Source organism: Equus quagga, chromosome 2, assembly GCF_021613505.1.
Source record: "Equus quagga isolate Etosha38 chromosome 2, UCLA_HA_Equagga_1.0, whole genome shotgun sequence".
Taxonomy (NCBI): domain Eukaryota; kingdom Metazoa; phylum Chordata; class Mammalia; order Perissodactyla; family Equidae; genus Equus; species Equus quagga.
The window spans coordinates 103,793,504-103,816,243 of record NC_060268.1 but is presented as its reverse complement, the minus strand read 5'-3'; the positions used below and the strand labels follow the sequence as shown (position 1 = coordinate 103,816,243).

At 47.0% G+C, this 22,740-nt stretch overlaps 1 protein-coding gene across 4 annotated transcripts in view; it reads right to left on the bottom strand.

Moving 5' to 3' along the window:
* WDFY4 (WDFY family member 4) overlaps nt 1–21,498 on the bottom strand; it is a 301,611-nt gene extending 280,113 nt beyond the window's left edge. For 2 of the 4 annotated variants that reach the window (XM_046655140.1, XM_046655145.1), the window contains exons 1-2: nt 21,404–21,498; nt 20,866–21,097 (exon numbers count right to left, since the gene is read on the bottom strand). The gene's annotated coding sequence lies outside the window, so the exon portion shown is untranslated. Of the gene's footprint in view, nt 1–20,865; nt 21,098–21,249; nt 21,340–21,403 lie in introns of those variants that run through there. The other 2 variants (XM_046655141.1, XM_046655142.1) reach the window with 2 other exon arrangements.
* Nucleotides 21,499–22,740: the final 1,242 nt, after the last annotated feature.

Sequence of the window (22,740 nt, the reverse complement as noted above, 5' to 3'; positions counted from 1 at the left end):
ATAGCCTGATTATTTACAATAACACAGAGGTGGGAAAAACCCAAATGTCCATCAATGGCTGAATGGATAAAGAAAATGTGGTCCATCCATATGATGAAATATTACTTGGCCTTAAAAAGAAAGGGATTCTGACCCATGCTACAACATGGATAAACCTTGAGGACATTGTGCTCAGTGAATTAAGCCAGACACATACGGAAAATACTGTATGATTCCACTCATATGAGGCAAGTAAGTCGTCAAATTCATCCACACAGAAAGTAGGACGGTGGTTTCCAGGGACCGAGGGGAGGGGAAAATGGGAGCTAATGTTTAATAGTTTCAGTTTGGCAAGATAAAAAGAGCTCTGGAGATGGATGGTGGTGATGGTTGCACAACAATGTGAGTGTATCTAATGCCACTGAACAGTACACTGAAATAGAGTCAAAGTGGTAAATTGTATGTTATATATATTTTACCTAAATAAATAAATATTAAAGGAAGAGAGTATAATTCATCCGGTTTGCTGACTATAATAACAATAATAGCATCTACTGAGCACTTGCTCCACGCTGGGCCCCGTGCCGAGGGCTTTGCACACATAGCTGCTGTAATTCGCCCCAGCCCACGGCACAGGGACTGCAGGCGATGTTCTGACCCCCCTTAGAGATGCAGAGATGGAGTCCCCAAGAATTTTAGTAGCATCTTCAGGGTCACGCAGCTGGCGTTTTCAAGAGTGGGACACGAGTTCTCCTCTGGCACCAGGCTTCCGTGTACGCTTGCTGCACACCCAGCCTTGTGTTGGAAGGACTGTGGGGAAGTCAATTGTGGAGGCTCTGTGTCCACCCCTGGGTGAGCTCTGGGCAAAGAGGACAGACATAGTACAGAAGCAGAGGCACAATGAGACTCAGCGACAGGATCAGAGGGCATAGGAGACAGAAGTGGCTTGGACAGCATAAGTCCCCAAGAACTTGCCGAAAGTGGGCAAGAGCATTGGAATTCCCATAGGATGTGCTATAGGGCCGGTGGCACAGTCTATAGAACACACAAAGGGAAGGAGTAGAGGGTAGATGTGGGACTAACATCAAGGGAATGACAGTCTTGGGGTTTCCACGTGAGCCCATGAGGAAAGAGTTGGCGGGTGGTGAAAACACTCTGAGACTTCCCTTTGACATGACCTGCTTGGCTCAGCAGCCAGCCTGCGGATGGTGCTGAGGCCAGTAGTCAAGACCTTCAGCCTAAAACCTGCCCTCCAGGAGAAGGTGCTCCTGAAGGCAGTGGTCCTAAAACTTTGCCATGCATCAGCATTCCCCGAGGAGATAAGTAAAACCCAGATTTCCGGACCCCACCCCTTGAGGGCTGATTCAGTAGGTCTGGGGTCAGGCCCAAGAATTTGTATCGCTAGCAAGTTTCCAACAGAGGCAGTTGGTTCAGGGGCCACACCTTGAGGACCACCAGGCGCCACATCTTGGGGACTACCAGGGGCCACACCCTGAGGACCACCAGGGGCCACATCCTGGGGACTACCAGGAGCCACAGCTCAAGCACCACCAAAGGCCACCCTTTGAGGACCACTGCCCAAAGAAATGCCTTGGACAGGGCCTTTGGAAGCAGAAATGTCTTGTCATCTAGAGTTTATGTAGCGTTGCTGCAAGCCCTGACCACCCCTCCTGCTCCTACTGGCTTTGAGGGTCCCCACACTGCAGGCCCCCAAACCAGAGATCTCTGAACACGGAACAGGTGCCCTTCTTCCCTGCCTGCCGTGCCCAGAGGCCATACAGCCTGCTCTCAGGATGGCACAACCACGACCCACCCCGGCTTCCCCTTGGTCACCCAGAGAGCCCTGTCCACGGACACTCCCCCACCTCCCATGGCCTTGTCCTCATGCTGCCTCCTCTCACACCTCGCCCTGCTGTAAGGGTGAGCACTAGCCGTCCATGGAAGGATGAGTGGAGAAACAGCAGAGCTTTGTCTGAACTGCGGCAGGTGCTCTGCGGGGCCCGAGGGTGCCCGCTGGGTCTGCACCAAGCTCCTGAATAGCTGACATTCATGAGAGACCTCTGGTCTCACTCAGAGCTCAGTGATGCTGGACAAAGTCCTGCGGAACATCCCCAGCCAGAGCTTTCCACCCACTCTGAATTCTACCAGCATCTGTTGAGCAGGTTCCGTGCAGCAGCCACGGCCTTAGACTGCATCTTCTTAAGAGCATGCGGCCAAGGAGGAGCCCTACTTGGGTTGTGGACAAAAGAGCCTCCTATCCGTCTCTGCAGCAAAGAACAAACTGAAGGAAAACTGGACATAGGACTGCAGACCACGGGCCCCTGAGAGAGGGAGGTCATCAGCAACACGCTGAAACGAAGGGTCCTTCCACCTGGAGCTGCCTCACCTCCTACAAGGCTGCTGCTCACATCCCGACCTGATCTGAACAACCAGAACTGCTGGCCGGAGAGCTGGAACGGGACCATGTTCTCTGCACAGCCAGGAGCCCCCCATGGTGGCGCTGTCTGTTGTCCAAGGATGAAATCAGAGCATCTCAAAATGTCAGGAGATCTGTGCCATCTCTTAGGCTGGACCACAGACAAAAGGTGGGATTTGGCATCACACAGACCCAGGTTCTCGTGCCAGCTGCTCATGCTGTGAACTGTGGAGTGTCAGGAGTGACTCCCCAAAAGGCCAGCCCTCATCTGAAAAATGTGCCACTGGGAAATGCCATGAGATGGCAGAGTGAGACAGCACGGCAGGGGCTTAGTGAAGGGTGCGCGTCCCTCCTCAGAGGCCCTCTGGCAGCCGGGACCCAGGATTGTGGTAAAAGGAACCTGAGAGCAGCAGTGGCAGACACGGAGTGCCCCAGGGGAGATGAGCGGGCTTCTCAGAGGGGGCAAAGAGATGGGGCGGGGCAGGGAACAAGCTCAGTGCCAGCAGACAGACCCCAGCTGGCTGTAGGGAAACCATGGGCATTACCAGAAATAGTGCTGCAACCGAGTCACGAAGGACCTGGGAAGTCAGGCTGACATAGTTAAATGTGGTGCTCTAGGCAATGGGGAGACCTCGAAGGTTCTGAAAAAGAAAACACACAGCAAACACAGTTCTGGAAAGGTTATTCCAAGCCAGGCCTGGAACAGGGAGAGATAAGGAGAAAGAAGAGCAGGGAGGCTGAGGCAACCGCAGGCGCAGGCGATGAACACTCCAGTTAGAGGGATCACCTTGGAGACAGAGCAGCAAAGGGAGCTCAAAGATCATCCAGAGGGATGAAGAACCCGCTGGAAGAGCTTAGAAATAGAGCAAGCATCACCAGCCCAGGCAGCGACCAGAACCACCGAGGGGGCCTCGCTCCCCGGGGATTACCACTTAGCTGGATGGGAGGGCCCCAGGCACGAGTGTTTTCTACAAGGTCTCAGGTGATTCTGGTGTGTCCCCAGGAGAGGTGAGGGCCTCAGAAGATGTTGGAAGCCGCTGGAGGAGCGTCCCACTAAAGCATCCCAGAGCTGGGCAATGCTTAGGGAACTGAGGCCCGGAGAGGCGAGTGGCTCGGCGAACATCCCAGAGCTGGTGGGGAGAGAGCTGGGACCTGCTCCCCAGCAGGCCCTGCTGTCCCAAGGCCAGACAGCATCTCCTGGGTTAAGCGCCAGGCCCAGCGTCACGCCAGCTCTGTGCGTCTGGAGATGGGCCCTGTGAGTCTGGGCTGTGGGACGGCCTCCGGCATCGATTCCCTGGTAAGACAACACCCCTACTCTGAACCTAGACTTTTCGGCTGGGCCTGTCTCACCCCCTCCCCGCCCAGCTCCAGGGGCAGGCTGACCCAGAGCAGCGCCAGACAGATCTGATTCAAAACCTAGCTCTAATTCTTTCTAACCTGTGGCCTTAGTGACGCAGGCTCTCTGAGGCTCAGTGTCTGCAGCTGTAAAACGGGAATAATGTCTTCCTCACAGGTTGTGGAAAGAATTAAGCTAGAGAATGTACGTAAGAGCATGTACAGCACAGGCTGGGTGTCCATGAAGCACCTATTCTTCTTGCCCCCAGATGGCAGGTCTCACAGTAGAGCCTCAGCCCCACACAGGCCCCACCTCATCCCCACTGTGCACCTCGCTGCCTAGAAGCCCACTAAATCTCCCTGCGCTTCCCAAGGGAGCCTCAGCCCACAGGGCCCTCTGCTCTGGGGTCTCAGTCACTCTTTGGGGTCCAGCCTTGAGGCTGGGGTAAGATGCCCTGGTCCCACCCTCGCCCCAGCTTCTCTTCTGCATCACAACCCCACTGGCATGGCCATGGAGTCTGTCCAGTCTCAGGTTTGTCACCACGAGGAGTTGGTCTGAATGTACATCAGGACACAAAGTGGACCAAATTGAGACCTTAAAGGTGGGGGCCTGGGAGGGCACGGCAAGAGGGCTAGAAATGAGGATGCGGCCATCTCGAAGATAAAGGGTGGAAACAGGAGCAGAAGGGCTGTCCCCTAGAGTGAGGCCACAGGATAAAAACAAGAGCACGTGCAGGGGGCACCAGAGGAGGGGCAGGCCGGGCAACGGCAGCTCCACAGACAAAGGCTGGGGGGACAGAGGAGAGGGCAGCACCAGAGGTGTCCTGAGGCCCAGTGTCCAGCTCCAGGGCAAGGACTGGGGCACAGCCAGCAATCACCCTGGTGCTGACCCCAACCTACTCCGGTTGTCGAGAGTCAAGGCAGAGAGCCCAGGACCCCACATCCTGCCTCCAGTGACTCAGGAGGAGAAGGAGATAGCACGGGTTGTTTCCAGAAGGTCAAAAATTCCCCTAAAGACTAAGATGGGGACTCCACCTGGCAGGAACCGGGCAGGTTGGGCAACACCTCCCATGGCCCTCCACGCTTCCTTTTTCTGATTCCAGTCTGTGCACTCCTGGCCAGCTCACACCTCTGTGGTTTTTGCAACAGCAGCAGAATATAGGAACTCCTGCGTCCTGCCAAAGGGGCCTAGTTCTGTGTCTCGGTATGTGTACTGACTTCCACATTGCTGAAAATTGCCAGGGAGCAGTTCCCCTGGCCAGACCCCAGAGCTTAGCTGCAACCGAGCTATCGCTGTCAGCACAAGACCTCAGCTGGTGACAGCACAGTAACAAGAAGCCCAGCCCCCATCATCAGAGCCTCTCCAATGAGGGAGCTAAGCCGGGGCTGGGTCTCCACTGGAATGTAAGGAAATGCTATTTAAGTGAGAACGGCCATGATGAGCATCTACTCACAGAGCCATCAGTGTTCTGTAACCTTAGAAAACTTGTCAGGTAGATATTACCATTCCCATTAGACAGATGGGGAAAGCAAGACTGAGAGAAATTGAGATTCAGAGAAAACAGGTAACTTATTTGAAATCAAACTACTAATAAGCGTCAGAATTTAAGACCCAACCCAGCCTCTTCTGGCTTCAAAGCCCCTGGTCCCTTTCCCCACTCTGGGCTGGCTTGAAACAGTGGTCAGCAGTGTAAGGATATGCCTCAGGGACGTCTCAGGGACGAGCTGGAAATGCTTACTCCAGCAGCGCTGCAGGGGTTCCCCGGCTGGCCTTGCAAAGTTCTTGCTGACCCCTAGGCCATAGGAGGTTAAGCTCACACCGCAAGCAAGCAGGCCGGAGCAGGACCCTGTGGTCTTGCCATCCCCCAGGAAATAGTTCTTCTCTGGGAGCCACAAGGCTAAGGCACTAGCCAGCCAGTCACTCCTAGGCTGACACCAGCAGCACACCCAGCGCTCATCACTGAGCCTCCCGGCTGAGCCACCAGATCTGCGGCTCTACTTGGCTTTCTCTGCGTGGAGGGTTGTCTGGTTATTAAACATGTAAGGAGCAGAATCACCCCTGGTCCACGCCCTGGACCTGAAAGCTCACGGTCAGGGCAGCAGCGAGGAAGCAGACACAGGGGGGTCAGTGCTGGGCAGGGAGGTGCCTGTCTGTGGGGCACAGAGGAGGCTCATAGCCCAGCCTGGGAGGAGCCTGGGTCTGGAAGGGCGTCTCAGAAAAGATGGTGCCCATGATGGGCACTGAGGGCCGAGGAAGAGGTGCTCTCAAATCCAGATGGACAGACACTCCAGGCAGCATCCGTGTTCAGGGACGTGGATGGGGTTCAGAGAGGCCAGAGCAGAGGGAGCAGAGATGGGGTGAGGGTGCGGGTAGTGAAAGGGTTGTGAATGCCAGGAATGGACATGGTCCTCGTTCCATGCAGTGGTCCTGGCAGTCACTGTGGGGCTCTCAGTAAGGAGCAACATGGACGGTGTACAGTGACCCTGTGCTAGATGCTGGGCCTGCCCAGAGAGCCAGCCCCTGCCCCTAGGTGCTCAATGGCAGCCAAGGAGAGAAGGCAGGAAAAGGGATGCTACAATACGATGCCTGAGATAAACCCTTTGGTGCAGAGATCCAGCACAAAGGGAGCAGAGGGAGGAAGCAGATTGTTGGGGAGGAGATGGGGTGGGATGAAGGTGGAAGATGGTAGGAGGGGCTTCACAGAGGCAGGGTCTTTGGAGAGGGAGCCTGAGGGGAGGAGAAATAAGGCTGTGGGCAGATTCAAGAGAATTGCTTCCAGTGGAAGGACACGTAAAGGGACGGGAGAGGGGAGGCTGAACCGTAGATGGTTTCGTACTGCTGGGAGACATTCGGGGTAGGAGAAGGGTGCACAGTGTGGGAGGGGCTAGGGCAAGAAGGTCTCCAGACCCTGAGCTGCCCCGAGTCCACTCGTCAACCTCCAAACTCCAGGAGGAGTGAAACCACCAGGACTTTGCAGCATCCTTTATGCTTCTCAGGCTACTCGTGAGAGAGATGAAAAGATTTCCAGGATCAGTTGGCTCATGTCCTTATCCTATTTAGCTTATTAAATTGCAAGTATAATTTGGTCAGAAAATAAGCACAAAAACCACTAGTTAACCTATCAAAGGAATCTAGAAGTATGCATTCCTGTAGGGATTTAAGCATCTCTTAATTCTCGCAGAATTAATTACTAAATTAAAGAATTTAAGAATTCTTAATACTTGTGGATCATAAAATTCTCAATAAAGGAAGGGCACAGACCACCTGCACTGCACATAAAGAGAGTTAGCAGTTTTCCCGGGCTCCCTGTCCTCTACCAAGCCAGGAAGATCTGGATCCAGAAAACTCTGCTTTTAGGTTAACGAGAAAAAGAAATTGCAGATGCAACCTTGCCGTGTGATGCTTTTTCAGCACAATGCAGAGAAAGGAAACACATTGTTGGCAGCTGGGAGGCAGATGTGTCGGCCACTGAGGTGAGTCTCTTCAGCCCTCTGTGACTCAGTTCCCCACCTGAAACACGAGGTGTCTGGAATAGATGCCCCTTACAGGTCTGTCCACTAATAGAGGTCTAGTTCTCAAATTAGCCTCATGTCCAGAGCCTTCAAATTTCTCCTCTGAAACCTGGATATGTGTGTAACCAGTACGAGTCTCCTGCAAGCTGTTGAACTTCTTGATGTGTTGGGAATATTTTCTTACCCAGTCCTAATTCCTCTTTGTGCCCAGGAAATGGGAGAATGGCACCCAAGGAGAATCGAAAGGAGCCAAGGCACCTCAGAATGCTACATGAGTGGGTGAGATGGGTTCTCTGGGTGCCTGCCCTCTGTGGGCTTTCTCCTGGCAGCCCAGTGGGCCCATTGCTTATCCATCTTTCTCCCAGCCTTGCCATGGTAGGCCTCTCTGCCTCCAGTCTCTCCAGCACCTCCACCCCACCCCATAATGGCAGACTTGAGAGCACAGCTCCATCACGTCACTCCCTTGCTCAGACGTCTTCAATGGCTTCCTGTGTCCTTTAGGAACATTCCCAAGCTCTTGGCCCTCAAGGATATGGCCCAACCCCCTTCCTTGCCTGATTTCCCACTGCACCCCCAGTGGGTGTAGTCCAATGAACTGTCCACACATACTCTGACCCTTTGCTTTTACTCCAGAGTCTCTTCTCCCCTGGAGTGCTCCTCCCTCAGCTCCACGCATCTCAATCCTGCTGCCTTCCACTCACAGTTCCCTGCTGCCTCATGGACACAGGTTTCCCTGATGCCCCAACCGAGAAATCACCCTCCTCTCTCCAACTTCCCAACTCCTTCCACCACCAGGCCATCCTGTGATTAGACAGCAGCCTTCCTTGGAGGAGTGGGGGACCTGAGCAGGGGAGCATTACCGCTACGAGCATCCTTTGGACTCAGTGCAACTGAGACAAGTGCTGTAATATCTGCCTTTGCTGGCTATTAACTACAATGGGGAATACACCTAGAAAACCTATTGGATGTAAGCAGAAAAAAAGCCAGCTCTTAAAGGGCCCATTCACAAATTCACCCATCTCAGAAAGCAACCTAAAATCACCAGAAAGAAAGGTGCACAGTCCTTTGGTGAAAAGAGACTCTGGGTGCATCTCAGTGAGAGGAGAGACCTCTCTAGGGACTGAGACATTGGCAGCAGCCATTATTGTGACCTAGTGCAGGTGTGCTGACACACAGGCTGGCAGACACCATTGGAGTTCTTCCCCTGACCTGTTAGCCCAGGGTCTGTCCCACCCACTCAAGTGCTGATTTAATCCAGCTCAGCCAGGGCAGGCAGCCCACCCTAGGCACTGGTCACACCCAACAGCAAGCCCTCAAGCAGCTTGTCAGCCTGCATAGGCTGAGTGCCTCAATCCTCTGCAGGCAGGAGAGTGGATCTGCCTCTGTGGGGCAGGGCATGTGTGAGGAGCAGGTGGAGGATGCAGCATGGGGGACTCTGCAGTGGGGCGACTGGGTCCACTTCAATGGATCAAGATGTGTGCACAGGCCAAGACTGTGCATGTGACAGTGTATGCGGACTGTGGGCCATGGGGCTTATCAGTGGCAAAAGACCTGTGCTTCTCAAACAGCCACATAGGGGATCGGTCCACCTTCCAAAGCCTGAAACAACTGAGTGGCCCCGTGCTTGGGGCCAGACCCACTCAGCTGCAATCCTGAGAGAGCTGACAACAGCCTTGCAAGCTGGAGGCCTACAGCAATTGTAAGCCCATGAGCCTAGGAACCAGCCATGCTGGGGACCTACTCACTTAACAAAAAAACTGCTACATGAATGTGCTATTAGACCTTGCAGCCAATTGTGCTGGGGATCCCCAAACCCGATAAAGTAACTGAAGGGTCCATAGCAGACACACACAGCTGAGCATTACAACCAGCCAGCCAGGGGGACTGCCTAACCTCCCCAGGAACCTGCAGCAAGAGCAACCCTGCCACAGCAGAAGAACACACATAGCCCACACAGGGGTCACTCCTGAAACATTTGGAACTGATGATGAGAGGGAAGAACACTGCTGGGCTTCATAAGGCATCTTAGATAAGGTCACTTCTCCAAGATCAGGAGACATAGCTGACCCACCTAATACATAGATATAAGCACAGAGAATCAGGCAAAATGAGGAGGCAAAGGAATACATTCCAAGCAAAGGAACAAGACAAAACCCCAGAAAAAGAACTAAATGAAATAGAAATAAACAATCTACCTGACAAAGAGTTCAAACAAAAACTCATAAGGATGTTCACTGATCTTGGAAGAAGACTGGATGAACTCAGTGAGAACATCAACAAAGAATTGGAAAATATAAAAAAGAACCAATCAGTCATGAAAAATACAACACCAGAAATGAAAAATTCACTAGAGGGACCCAACAGCAGAGTAGATGATACAGAAAAACAGATCAGCGAGCTGAACAAACGACTAGGGGAAGTCACCCAAGCTGAATAGATAAAAGAATTAAAAAGAATGAGAACAGTGTAAGGGAACTCTGGGACAACATCAAGTACACTAACATTCATAATAGGTGAAGTAGAAAGAGAAGAGAGAGACAAAGGGGCAGAGAATCTATTTGAAGAAATAATAGCTGAAAAATTCCCTAACATAAGGAAGGAAACAGACATCCAGGTACAGGAAGCACAGAGAGCACCAAACAAGATAAAATCAAAGAGACTCACACCAAGACACATTATAATTAAAATGTCCAAAATTAAAGATAAAGGGAGAATCCTAAAAGTTGTCAGAGAAAGGCAACAAATGACATACAAAGGAAACCCCATAAGGCTATCAGCTGACTTCTCAGCAGAAACCTTACAAGTTAGAAGGGAGTGGTAACATATGTTTAAAGTGCTGAAAGGAAAAAATCTACAGCCAAGAATACTCTACCTGACATGGTTATCATTCATAATGGACGGAGAGGGGGCCAGCCCTGTGGCCTAGTGGTTAAGTTCATGTGCTGAGCTTCAGTGGCCCAGGATTTCACCGGTTTGGATCCTGGGCACACAGATGGCACTGCTCATCAACCCATGTTGGGGCAGTGTCCCACATAGGACAATTAGAATATACAACTATGTACTGGGGGGGGCTTTGGGGAGAAGAAGAAGAAGAAAAGAAGATTGGCAATAAATGTTAGCTCAGCTGCCAACCTTTAAAAAAAACAAAGAAAGAAAAGAATGGAAGGAGAGATAGAGTTTCCCAGACAAGCAAATATTAAAGGAGTTTATCACTAATAAACCAGTTTTACAGGAAATGCTAAAGGGAATTATCTAATTGGGAAAAAGAAGACCACAAATAGGAAGAAGAAAATTACTTTTTTAAAAAAAGGCAATAAAATCATTGGTAAAGGCAAATATACAGTAAAGGTAGCAGATCAACCACCTATGAAGATAATGTGAAGGTCAAAAGACAAAAGTACTAAAACTACCTGTTTGAATGATAAAAGGGTAATGGACGCACAAAATAGTAGGTTATATATGATATCAAAAACATAAAAGGTGGGAGGAGGGGAGTAAAAGAGTGGAGCTTTTAGAAAGAAGTCAAACTAAAGAGACCATCAACTCAATATAGATTGCTATATACATAGATTATTATATATGGACTTTATGGTAATCACATACCAGAAACCTATAATAAATATACAAATAATTAAGAGAAAGGAACCCAAACACATTACTAAACAAAGCCATCAAACCACAAAGGAAGAGAGTGAGAGAAGAAGAAAGGAACAGAGGAAAACTACTAAAACACCAAGAAAAAAAGTAACAAAATAGCAGTAAGTACATATTTTTCTATAGCTATTTTAAATGTCAATGGACTAAATGCTCCAACCAAAGTAATAGAGGGGCTGATTGGATTTAAAAAAACAAGACCCATACATATGCTGCAGACAAGAGTCACACTTCAGACCTAAAGACTCTCACAAACTGAAAGTGAAGGGATGGAAAAAGATACTCCATGCAAATGACAAAGAAAAGAAAGTGAGAGTAGCAATACTTAGACAAAACAGACTTTAAAACAATAACTGTAAGGAGGCTGGCCCCGTGGCCAAGTGGTTAGGTTCGCGCGCTCCGCTGCAGGCGGCCCAGTGTTTCGTCAGTTCGAATCCTGGGCGCGGACATGGTACTGCTCGTCAGACAACGCTGAGGCAGCGTCCCACATGCCACAACTAGAGAGGAACCCACAACGAAGAGTATACAACTATGTACCGGGGGGCTTTGGGGAGAAAAAGGAAAAAATAAAATCATAAAAAAAAACAATAACTGTAAGAAAGTGAAAAAGAAGGACACTACATAATGATAAAGGGAACAATCCAACAAGAGGATATAACGCTTGTAAATATCCATGCACCCAACATAGGATCACCTAAATATATAAAGGAATTACTAACAGACCAAAAGGAGAAATAGACAGTAACACAATAATAGTAGGGGACTTTAACACTCCACTTACACCAATGGATAGATCATCCAAACAGAAGTTCAAGAAGGAAACACTGGCCTTAAATGACAACATTAGACCAGATGGACTTGATAGATATACATAGAACATTCCACCCAAAAACCGCAGAATACCCATTCTTTTCAAATGCACATGGAACACTCTCCAGGATTGACCACATCTTAGGCCATAAAACAAGTCTCAATAAATTTAAGAAAATTGAAATAATACCAAGCATCTTTTCTGACCACAATAGTATGAAATGAGAAATCAACTACAGTAAGAAAATCAGAAAAGACACAAATATGTGGAGATTAAACAAATGCTACTGAACAACTTGGTCAATGAAGAAATCAAAGGAGAAATCAAAAAATACCTGGAGATGAATGAAGATGAAAATACAACATGCGAAAATCTATGGGATACAGCAAAAGCAGTTCTAAGAGGGAAATTTATAGCAATACAAGCCTAGCTCAACAAACAAGAAAAATCTCAAATAAACAATCTAACAGTGCACCTAAAGGAACTGGAAAAAGAAGAACAAACAAAGCCCAAAAACAGTATAAGGAAGGAAATAATAAAAATCAGAGCAGAAAAAAATGAAATAGACTAAAAAACAATAGAAATAATCAATGAAACCAAGAGTTGGTTGTTGGAAAAGATAAACAAAATTGACAAACCTTTAGCTAGACTCACCAAGAAAAAATGAGAGAAGGCTCAAATGAATAAAATCAGAAATGAAAGAGGATAAATTACAACAGACACCTCAGAAACACAAAAGATTATAAGAGAATACTATGAAAAGCTATACACCAACAAATTGGATAATCTAGAAGAAATGGATAAATTCTTAGAATCATACAACCTTCTAAAACTGAATCAAGAAGAAATAGAGAATTTGAATAGACCAATCACCAGTAAAGAGATCGAAACAGTAACCAAAAACCTCCCCCAAAATAAAAGTCCAGGATCAGACGGCTTCCCTGGTGAATTCTACCAAATATTCAAAGAAGACTTAATGCCTATCCTTCTCAAACTCTTCCAAAAAATTGAAGAGGAGGGGAAGCTTCCTAACTCATTCTACAAAGCCAACATTATCCTGATACCAAAACCAGACAAGGACAACACAAAAAAGGAAAATTACAGGTCAATATCACTGATGAACATCGATGCAAAAATCCTCAACAAAATACTAGCAAATTGAATACAACAATACATTAAACAGATCATGCATCATGATCAAGTGGGTTTCATTCCAGGGATGCAGGGATGGCTCAACATCTGCAATTTAATCAACGTGATACACCACATTAACAAAATGAAGACTAAAAATCACATGATCCTCTCAAGAGATGCAGAGAAGGCATTTGATAAGATACAGCACCCATTTATGATTTTAGAAAAAAACCTCTGAATAAAATGGGTATAGAAGGAAAGTACCTCAACATAATAAAGGCCATATATGACAAATCCACAGCTAATGTCATTATCAACAGACAAAAACTAAAAGCTATCCATCTAAGAACAGAAACCAGACAAGGATGCCCACTTTCGCCACTCTTATTTAACACAGTACTGGAAGTCCCAGCCAGAGCAATCTGGCAAGAAAAAGAAAATAAAAGGGATCCAAACTGGAAAGGAAGAAGTGAAACTGTCACTATTTGCAGGTAACATGATTATATATATATATAACCCTAAAGAATCCACCAAAAAACTTCTAGAAATAATAAACGAATATGGTCAAGTTGCAGGAGACAAAAATCAACATACAAAAATCAGTTGCATTTCTATACACTAACAATGAAGTAGCAGAAAGAGAAATTAAGAATACAATCTCATTTACGATCGCAACAAAAAGAATAAAATGCCTATGAATAAACTTAACCAAAGAGGTGAGAGATCTGTACACTGAGAACTATAAAACTTTGTTGAAAGAAATTGAAGAAGACACAAAGAAATGGAAAGATATTCCATGCTCTTGGATTGGAAGAATTAACATAGTTAAAATGGCCATACTTCTTAAAGCAATGTACAGACTCAATGAAATCCCTATCAAAGGTCCAACAACATTTTTCACAGAAATAGAACAAAGAATCCTAAAATTTATATGGAACAACAAAAGACCCCAAATAACCAAAGGAATCCTGAGAAAAAAGAACAAAACTGGAGGCATCACACTCTCTGATTTCAAAATATACTACAAAGCTATAGTAATCAAAACAGCATGGTACTTGCACAAAAACAGACACACAAATCAATGGAACAGAATCGAGAGCCCAGAAATAAACCCACACATTTATGGACAACTAATTTTCAACAAGGGAGCCAAGAACATACACTGGAGAAAGGAAAGTCTGCTCAATAAATGGTGTTTGGAAAAGTGGACAGCCACATGCAAAAGAAAGAAAGTAGACCACTATCTTACACCATGCACAAAAATCAACTCAAAATGGTCTAAAGACTTGAATGTAAGACATGAAACCTCCAGAAGAAAACATAGGCAATACGCTCTCTGACACTGGCCTTTGCAGAATATTTTCAAGGATGATGTCTGACTAGGCAAGGGAAACAACAGAAAAAATAAACAAATGAGACTACATCAAGCAACCTTCTGCACAGCAAAGGAAACCATCAACAAAACAAAAAGACAACCTAGCAATTGGGAGAAGATATTTGCAAACTATACTTCAGATAAGGAGTTAATATCCAAAATATACAAAGAACTGATACACCTCAACACAAAAAACCAACAACCCAATTTAAAAATGGGCAAAAGATCTGAACAGACATTTCTCCAAAGAAGATATGCAGATGGCCAACAGGCACATGAAAAGATGTTCAATATCATTAACTGTGAGGGAAATGCAAATCAAAACTACAATGAGGTATCACCTCATTCCGGTCAGAATGGCTGTAATTAACAAGACAGGAAACAATAAGTGTAGGAGAGGATGTGGAGAGAAGGGAACCCTCATACACTGCTGGTGGGAGTGCAAACTGGTGCAGCCACTATGGAAAACAGTATGGAGATTCCTCAAAAAATTAGGAATAGATCTACCATATGATCCAGCTATTCCAGTGCTGGATATTCAGCCAAAGAACATGAAAACACAAATGCATAAAGATACATGCACCCCTATCTTCATTGCAGCATTATTCACAATAGCCAAGACTTGGAAGCAACCTAGGTGCCCATCAAGGGAGGAATGGATAAAGAAGATGTGGTATACATACACAGTGGAATACTACTCAGCCACAAAAAAGGATGAAATCTTGCCATTTGTAACAACATAGATGATGGACCTTGAGGGTATTATTTGAAGTGAAATAAGTCAGATGGAGAAAGTCAAATACCATATGATCCCACTCATAAGTAGAAGATAAAAACAACAACAAACAAACACATAGCAACAGAGATTGGATTAGTGGTTACCAGAAGGGAAGGGGGGAGGGAGGATGGTGAAAGGGGTGTTTAGCTATGTGTGTGGTGATGGATTGTAATTAGTCTTTGGGCGGTGAACATGATGCAATCTACATAGAAATCAAAATATAATGACATACACCTGAAATTTATATAATGTTATAAACCAATGTTACTGCAATAAAAATAAATCAAGCAAGCAGCCACTACCAGCACGTGATGGCACTTGGCAGTTTTCAATGCTGCCTCCACACTTGATCTCACTTAGTTATTACACCAGGTGTGCAGCATTAGGATCATCCCCACGTGCAGGTGAGGGGGAGCCTGGGAGGGACAGTCACTCACGCGTGGACACGGTTTATGGAGTCAATTAGAACAAGAGTGTGCATTTTGTAATTCCCAAATCTGGCGATTTTCCTCAGTACCGACTGCCTTACGCATCTCTTTCTTCCTTGTGTTATCCTCACTCATGAATACGCTTCATCGTTCTCATTCCCGTATTTCCTCAATTCTAAGTTTCTATCAATAGTAAAAGGCCACAATTATCTAATTAATGTTTTGGGGGCGGGGATAGCATCACATAAAATACACACGTCAAAAATGAGACGGTTCAGACTTTTTAAATTGTGTCAGAAAAGAAGCATTTCTGGGGAGGAAGGTGATATTATAGCTGGTGATGGTGGGGGATCCCTTCCGCAAAGGGAAGCAGCAGGATCACTCTCTAGTGGGGTAGCTACCCCGCCCTCAGCCCTTCCCAAGCGGGAGCTAATATGGTAAACGCATCATTTGCAGAATGAAATGCTTCCTGGAGACGGGTGGTATGAAAGGAAAAACTAAAATAAAATAATAAGACTGTGTTCTGATCGCAGGGTAGTGCCCCTGGTTTGTCTGGGTTTTTTTTCCTTTGACTACCTGGACATTTGTCCGTCCTGATTCTCCAGGCCTTTTCTCACCCCCCGCCGTCCTCCAAGACGGTGGCAACCGCCCTGCGCAGCTGCAGCGCATGCGCTGTATGAGCCGCACCCGCACGCCGGTGGGAGCCTCAGGACCCTGCGCAGGCGCGGGGCGCTGTGTTGCTCTGTGTTCCCATCCTGGACTGCAGGCCCTTCTGCATCGCTGCCCGCCTGCCGCTTCTAAAGGATGCTCATTCTCAGGGCAGAGCACGGGGCGGGTTGGGGGGCGCCGGTGGGAGCTGCAGGTCGCCAAGGCCTCTCTGTTATAGCATCTCCCAGCCCGCCGCCTTCTGCAGGTGGGGCCCCTCTCCTTGATCTGGTCCGCTCTCAAAGGGAGGACGGGAGAGCCCTGTGGGCTCCCAGTAGCGTGTTTCAGCATTATCAACTCCTGATACGCCCTCGCCCACCTCCATGACTCAGTTTCTTCAGGTGTGTGTATCTCTTTCTATTTAGTGCATATCCTTTAAAAAGCTGTTATTGGAGTGCTACTTGCCAATTTTATTATTATTGTATTGCAAACATAAAAATCAAGTATCTCCCCTTTCTTGAATACCACTTTTCACATCAAAGTGTATTTTACTTGTAATTGATGTATGTATAAGGAGTTTCCTTGCATTAATCATCCAGCCTCATATAATAAACGTATTTTTTTATGCTGCCCTTTTCCTTAAATTATCAGGTTTAATGACCAAGAAGCACTCTCTTCCTCAATGGTCCTTAATTGACTCTCTCACTCCCTAATAACGGATGCTCTGCTGTTGTGCAGGATGCTGGAAGAAAGGATCCGGGTGCAACCATTTTGCTGGCTGTGAATCATCTGTGAAGATGAATTCTCAAAAGAAGGATCAACTATTTGCCAAAAGGGAAGAGCAGTTTTCACACTTCTCTCCAGCAGTGTCGCTTCCTCAGCTCCTTCACGGTCGAGTTGCCCAATGCAAAGTGCACAGGCTTTAACATCAAGTGAACTATGTTCAAATCTCAGCTGAGTCACTTACTGTCTGAGGGTGAAGGACCTTCACCCTCTGAGCCTCCATTTTCTTGTCTGTAGAATGGGAGTAATGAAACTGACCTCAGTGTGGGGATTAAGTGAGGTTACACATACCAGGACCCCGGCCAGTGTCTGGTTTATTCTAAGTACTAAATCCATTCTTCTTACAATCCGTACTTTCTTTCTCCTTGGAATTATTTGGGACAGGTAGCTTTTCACTTCTCGAATTTCCCATCCTTCTTGAACTGTGTTCTCCACAAAAGCCTCTGGCCGTGAAACAAGAGGTATCATGGCTCTGCAGGATGGCTGCCCGACAGAAATACGAAGCCAGCCACAAATTCAAGCCACATGTGTAATTTTAAAGTTTTTGGTAGCCCCGTTAAAACAGTAAAAAATGAATAAGCTAAGTTAATTAAACCTATTTATTTAGATATATTTTTAAATATATTTTGTTTAACCCGATATATCCAAAATATTATCACTTCAATATTGAATCAATATTTTTGAGTTTTAATGAGATATTTTACTTTTTTGCTGTTGTAGTATCTTTGACATCTAATGTGCGTTTTACACTTAGAGCACGTCTCAGTTTAGACTGGCACATTCAGGAGTGGCTGTGGGCCACCATATTAGACAGCACAGGTCTAGACTCGGAGACAAGCTTTTAACAGGTGCTTCAAATGGCGCCATCACCCAAGGCCTTGGGAGTGTTGCCTGGAGCCATCGTTTCAGATGCAAAATACAGGTTATCAGCCCTTGGAGGGAGATAACAAATGCAGGGCCCTAGTTGTAGATAACTGGGTGGCAGCTCTAAGAACATCGAGTTCATCATCCCCCTTTCCCCAATGCACAAGACATCTCCCCTCTCCCTAGGTGGTCAAGCTGTCGCGCTTTTCTACCATGAAGGTCACATGAGGGCAGGGGGTGTCACGACTTCGTTTCTCCACTTGATGTCTAATACTGTCTAACAGCATCTCCATCTTTATAGATTCAAATCTATATTCTGGAATAACGAGCACCTTGCAAATGTGCTCCCCCTGCCCTCGACCCAGCTCAGTAAATGTCCACTCCATTCTCCCTGTCCCTCTGGGGTCATTTTTAACTTCTCTCTCTCTGACTCTATGCTTACGTCATCATCAAATCCACATTCAAACGGTATCTAGAATCTCACCAATCTGACGACCTCTCATTATCTCTACCACTATCACTGTGGGGCCGCCACCGTGCCCTCCAGCCGGGATTGTTACCACAGCCTCTTAACTGATAGTCTTGCTTCTTCTTTTGCCACCCATGGAAGAGCTAAAATAATTCTTCTTTAAAATACAAGCAGAAGTCAGCAAGAGTAAAAAACCCCAAATTTTAATGATAATTGAAATGATATAAAAACACAAACCACCTAGGAATAAATCTCGGCAAAATATGCACTACTTTTATGAAGAAAAGTATAAAATTTTGTTTAAATACTTTCAAGAAGACCTAATAAGTGAGGAGACAAGCCATGCTCATGATTTGGAGGAGTCGTTTTCCTAAAGATAGCACTTTTCTCCAAATTCAAAGCTGAACGCAGCTTTTTCGTTGAACCTGAGAAGCTGATCCCAACGTTCACATGAAGGGAAAAAGTACCAAGAACGTCAGGACAGAATGGAAGAAGAAGGAAAAGATGAGAAGACTCTGCCCAGATATCAGCGTTTACTATAAGCCTGTAGTTGATAAGATTATATAGTACTGACAAAGGGATAAACAAGGTGACAGAATAGTGAGCCCAGAAGCAGACCACACATACAGAAGAACTCGATTTACAGCAGAGCTGTTGGACATCCGTGGCTAAAGAACGGCCTTTTTAATTAATGGGGCTAAGACTCCTAGTTATTGGTATGGGAAAAACAAAATAAAATAAGATATTAGTGCCTATCTTGCATCATACAGAAAAAGTATTTCTAGGTGGCACTGAAGACCTAAATGAGAAAGGAAAATTATTTTTAATATTTTGAATAATGTAAGAGAATCATTTTATGACTTTATAGTGGAGGAGAATTTCTTAGACGACATGTGACAAGTGTGTGTCATAAAGGAACGTACGGATAAATTAAGCTCATTGGAAATTAAGAAATTCAGTCATTAGTAGAAATCACAAAGAACATAAGGAGACAAGGCACAAACAAGAGAAAAAATATTTACAAAATATGCAAGTAACAAAGGATTAATATCCAAATATATATTAAATTACAGAAAATCAGTGGGATGAAAAACAGATGACCCCATAAAGAAATGGGCAAAAGATGTGAACAGGAAAAGGATTCCAGAATGGCCAATAAGCATCTAAAAAGATGCCCAACCTTAGTAATTCAGGAAATGCAAATTAAAAACATAGATAGCTTTTCATTTTCACTGGACTGAAAAAAATTAAAACTCCACCAATTTGAAATGTTAGTGGGGACGTGGAGCAAGGAAGCTTTTACGTATTGCTGATGAGTGGGTAAAATGATACAATTGGTGTGCAAAACAATTTGGCATCATCAGTAAGGCTGAAGATATATATGCCCTGTGACCTGCCAATTCCACTTCTCGGGCGTACACCCTGTGGAATTCTTGCACACACGCCCCAGGGTACACGTCCAGGGAGAGTCCTAGCCACATGCACAGGGGCTAGAGCCCCTGGCAGCTTGTAATAGAAAAAAACAAAAAAGCGAGAAATATCACAAGCGCCCATCAGCAGCGAGCTGGAGAAGTATATTGAAATATATTCATATATAACAGAATACTATACAGCGGTCGACATGAATGACTTAGAGGCACACGCAACAATATCAGGGAATTTCAGAAACATAATTTTGAGCAAATTAAGCAAGTCTTAAAGAAATATTCAGTTCCTATTTGGACAGTTCAAAAGCATGCGAAACTAAATAACACAAATTTAGCGATTAAAACATACGAGGTGAAACTGTAAGGGAAAGCTAAGGAATGGTCAGTCTCAGATGCAGCACAAGAGTTTTCCCTGACGAGAGGGAGAAGTGCAAGAAGACGGAGGGATTCAAAGATGCTGATGATCTCTAAAAAAACCACTAAGACGGCGGCTCACAGCGTTTATGTTATTTTTATCCCTTATACCCTACACTTTTTCTAAATTTTCTTTTCCATCTATTCAACATTTAAAAGCTTCCAAGTCTGGAGGAGTACAGCCCAGGTCCTCTCGCTGGACAGGAAGGCCCTCCCTGACCTGACCCCAGCCCATCCTTGTCTGGCCGGGTCACCTGGTGCCCCCTCAGGCCTCTCTGCCACGCTGGCCTCTGCCAGGCCTCCTCCTCTGCACCCGGGCCTTCTCCGTTCCCCCACCAAGAACGCTTCTCAGAAACCCGCATGGCTCAGGCCCTCCCTCCCTTCCTTCGGTCTCCACCCAGAAGGTGCATTCATTCCCCAGCCTCCGGCCCCCCACCCTACCCCCTGCTTTCCATCTTACTTCAGCCCACAGCACCAAGTACCACCGACCCCTGCTCCCTGACCCTGTCACCTTCAGCCATGCCTGGCAGGACATGGCTCTCGATAAATATTTGTTGAATGATTAAATGGATGACTATGCAGAAAATCATATTAAAATCGAAGCATTCCACGGAAAGGACGATACATGAAATCCTTAGTTACCGGATGAACTTCTCACGCTTCGGGGAGGTTTGGACAAAGGATTGGTTCCGTGTTCTATAACGTGCCATTTCAGGGGGGAGAAGAGCAAATTCTCCATGAGCAAGGTGGTTCCTGCTTATGCAGAAAATGTCGGGGTTTCTAAGGTTCAATGTGGTAATTCACTGGCGGAAGGTGAGGCCCGAAGAGGCACCTACTTACCAGACCCCCAGGAGTGACCACAGGGCCAGGACAGACCAGCTCTCTTGGTGACCAGTCTGAGGCAGCCCCCACTGCTCGGCACCCTTCAGAGGCCTACACAGGGCCTGGGCAGGGGAGCCCACAGTCGGTCCCTCTCTCCATCCATGGAAATCGGCACAGACAGGCCGGTGTCCAGTCTCTCCCGGGTATAGCAGGCCACCTTTCTCAGGAAAATCGTGGGAAAGGGCTTGACCTGAGGTAGGAGGATGAGGAACAGTGGTGGAAACCGGCCTGGCTGGGCAAACCCCAACAGTGACAGACACCCCAGCAGACCCAGGCAGCAGAGTGGCCCTGACCACGCACGCACACTGCCCACCCTGCACACACTTCCTGCTCCTTGCTCACCTCCTCTCCCACATCCACAAACCCAGATCAGGCACCGGTGGTCATGTGCTCCCAAGCTTAGCTGTCCAGGAAGCACCCCCCCATGTCCCAACAGATAGGACTCCCATGTCCACCTCTGACCTGGCCTGGCCTGGCCAAGAGCAAGATGACCTACCCGGAGGTGTGGCAGTCAGGGCCTGCAGACGTCAGACAGCGTGGGTGCCCCCATAGTTGGCCACAGCCCCCCAGGCTTGGAGGAGGAGAACTCAGCCCAGCATCGTCAGTCTTCAACTGCGTTTCGCTATGAATCACTGGAGCTGGGGCTCTGCTCATTTCCTGGAGAAAGCAGAAGTGGAGACTTGGCAGATGCCTGATTCTGCCCACTCCCCAGCCATCAGCAGAACCCCCTGAGTTCTGGCTTGTGGTGGGTGACTCGGGCCCTGCAGCGAGGCCCCCTAGGGCAGGTCACTCAGGGGTCAAGCAGGGCTGGGTGGGGCTGAGGACAAAGAGGAAATAGTGGACAAAGAAGCTGGCCCTGTGCTATCAGGCTGGACTTTTCCTTTCTTCCTTGGTCGCACGTGTCCTCACTGAGCCTCCGAGAAATGAGGATGATAATGCCGTTTAGGTGAATTTGATTAGAGGTGTGTCTAAAGTGCCATCATGGACATTGCGTGGGCTCATCAGCACCTCCCTGCCAGGTCCAGAGAAAGCTTCTCATGTGGATTCCTTCCTCTTCCCTCTTCATCCCTAACTTGCACCACGGATCAAGGGAGTCCTTTAAGGTCAGATGGTCAAGACCGGGTCTTGATGAAAGGAAAGTTGAAGTCATAGAATGACGTTCTCGGAAACTCAGGATCAAAGTTTTCTTGCCCTTGAGTATATTAGATTGAATCATTTCATCTCATCTATCCATAACATCCTCGACGTAGGACCACCCAGGATAGCCATTCAAACACAACGCCTCCCTGTGCCACATGGGCAGGAGCAGTGGGTAGCACGAACGCCTGGTCCTTAAAGCTAGCTCACCTGTTCCTAGCTCACAGCCAGCTACTGTTTATGAGGAACTATAAGTGGGAGGCAACACCATTGGTCACGGGAGGCAGAAAGGCTCTGAAATTGGTTCAAAGATGAAATCAATGTTTGTAAGCAAAGCTCAGCTCTCGCCAATGCGAATCTGCTGGTAGATGGCAGCCAAAATAGAAGGCTGGTCCAGCTTAAGCACTGATCCACATGCCCATGCTGAGCCCATGCCACTCCCCAGCAGGAGTCAGAGGTACCAACATCCCTGCTTGAGTTTTCACTTCTCATCCACTGTCCATGGGTAGAAAGGATGCTAGAGGAAGCTGGCAGGGTGTGGCACATTGGGGGTCACCCCGAGACAGGCAATGGGATGTGCAACAGCACAAGAATCACCTCGTTGAGCCAGAATGAGCTCCAATTTCTTTTTATTTTTTAAAGGTATGCTTTTAGATGAGGCAGATTGGCCCTGAGCTAACATCTGTTGCCAATGTT